The sequence below is a fragment of the Gossypium arboreum genome, chromosome 13, assembly GCF_025698485.1.
Source record: "Gossypium arboreum isolate Shixiya-1 chromosome 13, ASM2569848v2, whole genome shotgun sequence".
In the NCBI taxonomy this organism is placed as follows: Eukaryota; Viridiplantae; Streptophyta; class Magnoliopsida; order Malvales; family Malvaceae; genus Gossypium; species Gossypium arboreum.
The window spans coordinates 97,049,617-97,060,238 of NC_069082.1; the positions used below are offsets into that span (position 1 = coordinate 97,049,617).

At 29.0% G+C, this 10,622-nt stretch overlaps 2 long non-coding RNA genes across 2 annotated transcripts; one reads left to right on the forward strand and one right to left on the reverse strand.

The window, feature by feature from the left end:
- Positions 1-1,368: 1,368 nt before the first annotated feature.
- LOC108467772 (uncharacterized) lies at positions 1,369-6,368 on the reverse strand. Its single transcript, XR_001868899.2, has 3 exons — positions 6,164-6,368; positions 4,941-4,990; positions 1,369-1,828 (listed from the first exon to the last, which is right to left on the reverse strand). It is a non-coding gene; the product is annotated as an uncharacterized LOC108467772 (long non-coding RNA).
- Positions 6,369-8,100: 1,732 nt separating this feature from the next.
- On the forward strand, positions 8,101-9,968 carry LOC108469486 (uncharacterized). Its single transcript, XR_001869106.2, has 3 exons — positions 8,101-8,303; positions 8,834-9,014; positions 9,756-9,968. It is a non-coding gene; the product is annotated as an uncharacterized LOC108469486 (long non-coding RNA).
- The last annotated feature ends 654 nt before the right edge of the window (positions 9,969-10,622 follow it).

Genomic DNA, 10,622 nt, shown 5'->3' on the forward strand with positions numbered 1-10,622 from the left:
ATTGTATCATTAACCAAGTGATGCAATTAACATTAGTATTATCAACTCATTGCTACAGACAGTAATGGTTGAATGGTTGCAGATTGACTAACGCGTTTCAATTAGTTAATTTTGAATTTTAAATCCAAGCTTTTGTACTCTGTGCAGTTGAAATTTAATCTTCTACTTATATTATATTTTCAGGTCTAATTATTAATAATGTTAAATTTATTTTGTAAAATTTGATGGTGTGGTATTTTGAAATAAACAAATATTCACTTGAATTATTTAATATAATGGAGAATTTTAATTGTATCAATAGGACTTGATTTTTAAATGTCAAAAGTAGAGACAATATAAATATTATTTTAACTTTTTAAAATAGGGTTTAAGGTTTAATGATAAAGGCTTAATAGTACCCTAAGCAATAAAATTTATCAATTAAGGTTTCGTTTTTTGTTAGTAAAATATTTTCTAGAAAATAATTTTTAAAAATGATTTACTTTTTGGTATTTAGATGAATTTGTGTAAAATATTTTTATTATTTAGCAATTTTTTAAAAATATTTCATAAAAATTGTTTTAAATTAAACAAATATATATTTAAGAATTTATTATATTTTCATTGTTTAATTAAGTTTATTATATATATATTAATAAATTTATATTTTAAATTATTTTTACATATCTTGCAATAATTTATTTATAAATAAATAAATCAAATTAAATATATAATAATACTCAATTATTAAACTAGAATATTAACTGTCATAAATTGAAAACAACCAAAGTCAAATAAATTATTTCTAATTGTATTATATAAAAAAACAATGATTGAATAATTATAAATTAGTTTCTAAATCACAATTAATATTAGAAATTAATAATATTATCCAAATACATAATTAGTAGTATATCATATAATAACAACAACAATGTTCAAGTGCATAACTAATATTACACCACATTAAAAGTATTAATATCTTCAACCTTAAGAAAATTTTTGAAGTCAAATTTTTCTATGTTTGTTACTTTTTTAGCATAACATCAAACACAGAATACAAAAAATCATCATCAAATCATTCTACCTCCATCAACATCACTTTTTTGTAAAGATGTGTTTTATCCGTAGTAAATTGTTCCAAAACATTAACAATTTTGCCAAGCTGTTCACCCACAAATTTAATTTGTTCATCAATGACACTTTTTTGAGCATTTTTTCTTTTACGTTTAGATGTACTAGATGAAGATACTTTTTTTCTTACCTCTTTAGTCTCTTCATTCTTGCAATTTATAGACACTGAATTTTAGTTACCATCATCCAAATTTATGTCAACAAATGTTCTGACAAAATTCTCTGTTGCCATATCTTTACCAACAACTAAAACCATTTCATCATAATGAGCAATGCTTTTATTCAAAAATAGTTCATACTTCTTATGTGCCTGTTGAATATTATACACAATTAGAATAACAAGTAAAACACAATTGAAATATACTTAACATATATATATTACCATCACTGTTGAATCATATGTCGCTCTATCACATGTGATCATTTTCATATTATCATCCCATCCAAATCCACTTTCACCTTAAATTGTGCATATAATCTCTCACTGGTTTTTTACAGTCCTCAAATAATTTTCTACATGTTTTGCATCGCATTGGACTTGAAACCTTTCAGAAATAGCTTCGGCAACTCGACTAATAGAAACTGCTTTGAAAGTGTTTTAGAAAGCTTATTTACTTTCTAGGCCTTCTTTGCTAGAATTTCAAGAAAAAAATGTTCCATCAATTTTGTCCACCTGAATTGCTTGAAGGTCACTTCTTTGTTGCCCTTACCCATTCTACATGAATAATTGACATTGTCAATCATTTAATATCCAACAAGCTTAAAACATAATAAATTCAATATCTAACAAATTCAAGACATAATAATTTCAAAATCCAACAAACTAAAATTTCATTATTATTAAAAAAAAATTAATACTAAAACATACATAACATAAAAACAATAACCCTAAGTCTTAAACCTACCTAATATTTCTAGCCATATAATTAGTCCACATAGTTTGTGCAATTTCGTCTTTCTTAGTAGACCATTCTCTTGCTCTTTTTTCTTCTTGCTCCGTAAGAGTTGGTATTATTAAATCAGACTCAGACTCCTTGTATAATCCTTGATTAAGTAAATCATTAATATCAACTCCCATTATATGATTATGAATAATACAAGTCAAAACTATATCTACTTGAGTTTGAAAATTCCACAATGGTTTAGTATCTGATACACGAAACCGTTTCTTCAAAATCCCAAAAACACATTCAATAATGACTCGCAATGATGAATGACGAAAATTAAAGAATTCCTTTGCATTTTAAAGCCCCGAGCACTTAACCCTTTTAAATGATATCGGACACCACAATATGGAATAATATATTCATTTCAGATGTCATATCCAGCATCAGCAAGATAATATTTACCTACAATTTTACAAAACATTATTATTACTAATAAATTATAAGCTTACTAGAGCTATTTGGTATTTAATGTTAATTCTTAACTTCCGAAATTCTTAAATCTCTTAGGCGTGAAAGTGTATTACTTAAAATACAAGAATCATGTGCATTACTTTTCCAACTAGCTAGAATATAGAAAAATTTCAAATTAAATTTAATGGCAGCCAATACATTGTGTCGTCTCCCCTTTATGGCTACGAAATCTTCCTTGAATGCTAACTAAAACGAATACACGTACATGAGTTTCATCTAATACTTCAATACAATCTTTAGAATAAGAATAAAACCTTGGATTGTTTCTGATTTCACTAGGAGTTGACTCATCAGGTAATCTAATAACTAGTTTATACAATTTCAAAATAGCTCTCAATACAACCCTAAAATAACGGTGAATTGTCTCAATTGATCTATAATATCTAGATCTAATCACTCGAAACCTTAAATTATGACCAATTATATGTAAAAATATAACTACTTGCTCCCTAATATTCACCGATTTAGTTGATTGTAACAAATTATTCCTACTAAGAATATCACACAACTTAAAAAAAAGGCAATTGGTCTCATCCTTATCACATCAATACAATGCTGGTCACCACTACATAAAATACTATTAATATAATTTTCTCTTTCATAATCTCGATTCACACGAGGGTGACAAGCAATTTCCTTCCAAATTTTTAATTTTTTAATCTAAAAAATCCCAAAAACTAAAATTAAAGTCATGACTCCAACAATTGCATTTTAATCTTGATTACGATCCATCCACACAAAATAATATTTGATCATTACAAAAAAGATGCAAACTTTTCATACGATCACATATATGACTAAAGTTAACTAAAATGCAGACTTATCTAAACTAATGAATCAATTCCAGCACTGATCCGAACAAACAATGAAACAAGAGAAGAATCTTCAAGTTTCCTTATTCTTTTCTAAGAATATATATTGGACAGCTGCTTAGATTAAAGTAAACAACCATGATTCACAGACTTGTTTTTATTTTGCAATGCTTACCTCAAAGATTCCACTATTAATTGTATAATAATTTTAAGATAATGATTAAAAGTGTCCACATGCTGGTGGCATGATTTTGCTAAAAGTCATTTTTGCTTAACTTCCAATTGAACTTCATCTATTAAATTATTAATTAGTTGGAATCAAATTTTAATTCTATAAATAATTTTTTAAATAATTATTAATTTGTATAAAAAGATAATTAATATTATATTTAGAGCATAAAAATGGGGGTCAAATATCAAAATGACGGATTTACCCATTACTTTAACATTTTCTGCGTGACTTAAGTAACATAGATCATGTACTTGCTTATTATTTCTCCCTGAGGATTACCTTTAAAATCATAAGCAAACAAGCTAGAAATTTCCAGTACCAGGTATATAAACACTTGAAAACAAAGTAACCTGAGAGCAAGCTTTGTTTCTAACTTCTAATCTTGTATTTTAACTTGATAGTTCCATATAGGAAAGGGTAAAGGACTTGCAAGGCAGTGCCAAAGCAGGCAGTTTATGGAAAGATACACATAACTTGACACTTAATAAACTAAAATCTCTAGTTTTCATCCAGAATCTGTGAAAGAAAATTTCAGAACCAAAAGCAAGACAACAACAAGTACATTCTAAAAAGTCATCAACATCGCATGAAACCAGAAAAATAGAGATCAGTATATATATATATATATAGGAACTCATAAGACCAAAACAATTAAACTCCAACTGATTAATCCTATACGTTTCCATTCGAGGGAAAAACAAAATTCTATCTTTATTATCCCTGTAGAAGAAATTTCCAACATTAACACAACTCGCCTGTTTCCTTATCTAAGCCATTGTTTTTTAATCAAACACAACAAGAAACAGCGAGTGAAGGCCTTTTGTCCAATGAAATCAAGATTATAAATTATACAACAACAAGAAACAAAAGTTAAATGATGACCATGTAGATTAGTACTTTAACCATGGATCCATGTAGATTAAAGAAGGCGAAGTGAAGGGGCAGTTTAGAAACAAAAATAATCAACAAATCAACGCTCAAGAGGATTATACAGGAAAAATAGTAGTTGATCAAGAAAACTTGCTCACGGTCCAGTTAATAAAGTTTCAATTCCAAGAGTTATCATTGTTAAGCAAGAACTATTGTTTTCATGTATGACTTTCTATTGATTTTTCTAATATTTCAAGCGGACAAACATTAAATGAGTGAGGTGAGAAGGGAAGGGAAGAGAAGTTCATGATGACTATTCATAAATAGGGTTCAGATAGGGCTTTGCTCCTTTCTCTCCGTGTCTCAGCTCAATCAAATGCATGCGAAACCATTACAACCAAATTAAGCCAAATACATAAAAGGCAAATTGAAGAAACCTTAACAATAAAGCAAAAAGTCATAAAAGGCAAACATTTAAAGTTTCAAAAGCCTTACGTGTTACTAAGAGCCAGCTCCTTTACCCAAAACTCGGCATGTTTAACCAGCTGCAGGACCAACAAAATTTTTTTATTAACATTAAATGAACCACCAATATGGCAATATATCATAACTCCAAGACTGAAAGAAGGGTAGGTAAATGTAAATTTACTCAATCAAAACAATTATAGAGTAATGCATGAAAGCTAATTCAATTTTGCTAATCATTTTTATTAAATTGTTATTCATAAAATTTTTTATTGCTTGCCAGATACATAGCACAATTCTATGACATTGGATCAGCTATTAAATTGGCCGTAAAATAAGTTGGAACAATTTTGAGGCCGTAAAATAACTTGAAAATGGGTCTTTAGATGGAGAAACAAGATATATAAAACAACAAGCTATGTCCACTGTAAAAAAAAAAAAGATATATAAGACTTGAAATTGTGGATCAGTTTCAGTTTCATATATAAGGTTGCATAGAAACAAGGTGTAATTGATGACTTAATAATCTGGTAACTCCAAATCTATGTCCTCTGTAATCGGTGAAATTCATCTTTGTTTAGTTACTTTTCAGCTATTTGTTTGGGCATAAATTGCTTAACCCACATTTAAATGAAGCTAGAAGCTGGAGTTGATATGCTGATAATGTCTCATATAGTTTGGCTTGGTGTGTATTTTTAAAGAGCATAGAAAATGATACTGTAAGATTTAGGAAAAATTAAAGAAGCTCATAGAAAAAGGAAAATTGAAAAAGTTCTACTTTTTTCAGAAAACTTCTCTACGCAGATGGAGCGTTTGGATTTTTCTAGGCTTAAATGTTCTAACTTGGATAGTTCTGCTATAGTTTTTTTGTTTCATTTACACGTGATTTGTGAAAGTATAAAATGACTCATTAATGCATGGTCAGCTTAGAAAATTGTCAAACATTTTAATAAAGCATAGTTTTGCTATACTTCCTCTGGATCGAAAAAAAAAAAAGACAAGAAAAAAGAAAGGTAAGGCAGAATAGAAGAGGGGAGAGGGAGGGAAGGAGGTCTCTGCTACCCAGCACATGCGTCCAGCCCAAGGGGAAAAGGGAGAAACTTTAAACACAAGACAAACAGATTTTAATAAAGCATAAAAAAAGCTGAATGATGCAAAACCCAGAAACAAACAGAGCATAAAAAAAAAAAGGAGAAGAAGATTCTTCAATAGACAGATGAAATACAGAAAATAAAAAACCATAAAAAACTTACCTTGATTGAGATTCAAGAAGGGAACTGGATGAAAAGGAGAAGGAAGATGAAGAACAGAAGAAGGAGAAAGAATATGGTGAGAGTGGACAAAGATTTTTCAGAAAATATCTTACAGAAATAAAATTATTTTCCCTAAAAACCCATCTCATTTATTTTGTTTTGGAAAATACTTCCCCGTAAAATAAAGGAACCCTAACCACTTATGAACCTTTTATACTTAATTGGGTTTTTTAATTAACAAAAATAAATTCATTGACTGACGTCAATTATTAATATTTAATGGCGAGATTAATATCATTGTAAAAGATTGGGAGGATTTAATTTATTTTTCAAAAAAATTTAGCAAAAATTATAATCACATATAATAAAATAATTTCTTTAATAATATATTTAACCTGTAACTAAGAGAATGCGGTTTGGATTTAATTTTTAATGAATTTTTTAATGATAACTATGAGAAAAAAATAATTTTAGCCCTTGATTAAAGTGAATATAGATTAATCATTTATACTATTTCATTAAAATAAAATGTCTATCACCATTTTTTTACCTTTTACAGTACACATAAGGAAGAATGTTAAAGAAAATGAACTCGACTTTCATATTCAATTTATTGATTATAAAATATATATAATCTTGATATTGCAAAATACAGTAAGACATTTAATCGAAACATACAATGAATAAAATGTATAAATATTTGGAAACAAAACATCTACTGGAATTGTATGTATTCAATTGCTAAAATAATCTTACAAAATTTAATAAAATTAAATCATTCATAAAATTTTAATCCAACTACAAATTGCTATTATATATGATTCTTTGTATTCTTATATCGAATAAAATAAAATCTTCAAAGATTTTAAAATATGAAAACAAAGTTAGTTTATTTTACATGTTACCACTGTGTTTGGTGACCCGGTTCATATGGTGACTTGATTTAGAAAATAAAACATCTCGCCATCCTCTATCTGCTTGATGGCCACGACTCGCCATCCTATGTCCGTCTAATGGCAACGACTTGCCTCTCCCTCGTCCACAGCTCGCCATCCTTATGTCCACCTGATGGCCACAACTCACCTTCTCCTTATTCGTACTACTTCACTAGCTTGCCACTTCGCTCCTAGCTCACCACCTTCCCCAACTTGCCAGTTCGCCAAGTAGCTGATCTGCAATTTTCTATTTCCTTATTTGCCACTCTCCAACTTCACCTCCCAGCTCGCTATTCCCCCAGCTCGCTTACTTGGAAGGAGGCCCCTTCAAAGATACCTTTGAGGTTACATGTCAAACCTAGAAGGGTAATGTTATGTTGTCTAGTTGTCCCCTAGCACGTCCCATCAGGGAACCGTGCCTTATAAATATGAAGATAACTTCTATGAGAAAGGAACCAGAGAAAAAAACCCTCAACACAACATGAAATTTTTTTGTTTAAAGATTATAAAGTATATTTTTATATTAATTTATATTAAACTAAAATTTATATTAATCTTTTTTCTATGAATTATTTTTTGATACACAAACGGTGAAGTTTTTTAACTCTACAAGCATAAGAAAATCACAACTGTCCTTAATTGATTATCACATCCCAAAAATTTGGTTAGTAGAATCAGGTTAGTGGACTGAATATTCGATCTGGATTCCGAAATTAGGATCATATTAATTAAATAAAAATACTATAAAAATAATCAGGATTAAAATTTAGGTTGGAAAATTAAAATTAAGTGGTTGACTATTAATTTTCTTAAAACGGATTTTAAAAAAATGAAATCGAATTTGAAAAATAATTAGGAAAATGTGTTTAATTAAAATAGGGACTAATTTGAAAAAGGGTGAAAACTAAAAGTTTTTAAAGGGCAATTTTTCCTAAATTTAGAAATAAGTGTTCCCACTTTCCTATTTAAACCCCGAATTCTGTTTTTTCCTCTCTTCTCATTATTAATTTAAAAATTTTCTCCCATCCAAAACTGAGTTTTTCTCTCAAAATTAACTCATCCCTATAAAATTTTTAGCCTTCCAAACACCAATTCTTCCTTCAATTTTTTTAAAAAATTCCTCTTTTCCTCATCAATTTCTTCATTGTTCTTCAAACGTTTTTTAGCGAATTAGATCTATACTTCGTCATCTTTCTCATATTGAGGTAATATTCTGATTCTTCTTTTTAAATCTGAGCTTGTTGTTTTTATAATTCAAAATTTGATAAACTATTACAAGATTTTAATAGATCTAAAGCTTTCAAACCAAAAATTGGTTTAAAAATGGTGAAACTCAAAATATTAAATTAACTTGCTACTTTAAGTTTATTTTCAACTTATTTTGAACTAATTAGAAGGTTTGTAAGCTCAATTTTATAGATCGTTAAAAGATTTTTATGAATTTTGGCTTTTCCCTCTTTAATCGATTTTGTAAGCTTAAATTTTTGGAAAAGCTAGATTTGATAAATTAGGTCATTTTGATAGCTTAGATTTGTAATAATATGATATTTAGGATGCTTAGAAACATGTTTAGGGATTAGAAACAAAAATTGAGTGAGAAAATCTCTTATTTCAATTAACTAGCTAGATTTCAACATTAAAAGGGGAAAAGCATAGATATAGAATTTTACTATTGTTTGAATGTGATTAAGGCTATAAATGATGATTTTGTAATGTGTTTAATATGTATGTAAAGTTTCAGATCCAACGGGAGCCTTTGAAAATGAGCATATCGAAAGGCAAAGAAAAGCTTATTTAACCTTCGACAATTGAACGAAAGCGATTTGGTGAATGATCGAAATTATTGTTTTTAGGCATGATTCTTTAAGTTGAATGGGAGTTTAGGTTGGCATAAACACCTAACATAAGTTCCGAGTGTAAGTTTTCTTACTCAATCCATGTAATATTACATGGGATGCTTGTATATTGTGATATGTGATACATGTGACATAGTTAAGCATGTGATATGTGTTGATAGCAAATGTTAAGTGCCTTGCTGGTTTTATGCATACCTAAGTCATTTAAAGTGAATGTCGCTCTTTGAGCATTTGTGAAAGCACTTGAGAGTGCATTAAAGGTGATTGTGAAAGTGATATGTATAAGTGTGTTTGGTAAGTGGGAGTGGGCATAAAACAGTAAGTAAATGTGTGTATAAGTGAATATGTTGATATTGTGAACTCTTGGAACCATTGGATATCATTAGCATGCCATAGGATTGTGAGTACTCACCACTATTTATTTATGATTGGGTGTTGAGGCCTCGGGATAACGTTGGAGAGATAAGGGAATGTTGAGTTTACCGTCATTCATCGGGATAGCGTGGTGTGTTTGGAGAGTGTTAGCATTCATGCTACACTTATATGGGATAGCATTAGAATCTTTGAGTCATTTGGAGTGTTTGGAGATCTGGTTATCCAATGCATTATGTTTCGATACATGTTTAATAGTCACAAAATGTCAATATATCAATGTGAAATGCTATGAGTATGCTGATTGCAATCATGATTGATTGATATAGTATGCTTTCTTTTAACTATGGACCATGTGTTTAATTATGGCAATCTTTAAGCACTCATTAAGCTTGAATAAGCTCACACTCTTTTATGATTGTTTTACAGAGAAATAACTATATTTGGGGGATGGGGGAGAAGTGAGCAAGCTAAGTGATCCAAGCAAGGCATTCCTTTTGAGTATGTGTTGTGTGACTTTTTGGCTATAAAAATAAAGACAATGTGGGACCATACTTGAGGGAATTAAACTTTGTCATTTCATTGGTTTGTAAATGGACTTTTAAGGATTGTTTTAAGGATTTTTGTGTTAGAACCGTAAAATAATATCTGATATAAAACTTAACAAACCATAAACTAGGATCTGTCATGTCAAATCATGAAGAATAAATAAAGAACAAAACTAGATGCGAAAGAGTACTTGAATTCATTGATTTCTTGAAATCTACAGATCTTGCGGTTTTGATCTTCCAAATTAGCATATAAGTAATCTAGAGAAGGTGACTCTCTACTTTTTAAAGATGGGATATTATAAAAATTATCTTATATGTAATTTGGGGACCATAACCCTAATATATAACTTTGGCACATTAACCCTAATTTCTAATTAGCTCATCATCAATTAGAATTTAGTTACTAGAGTATCTACACATATTTTGACCCATACTTTATTTAATAGTTAAAGCTCAATAAACCTTAACCAAATTAGATCACTTCTAATTTGGGCTAACCTATTATGATAGTAAATAATAACATGTAATTACCCTTATTATATATGTGATTTCCATATTTTCCAGCAAACTCCCACTTGGACCACATATATTAATTACTTTATAATTACATGTCATTATATAACCTTATGAGCTCAAAACTTTACTATCATATCAAAAAAAGGTATTCTAAACAGTTTTGTCCGTTAATTATGTTAACATAAAACCAAGACGACTTTTGTTACAAATATATCATAACTAAATTCAT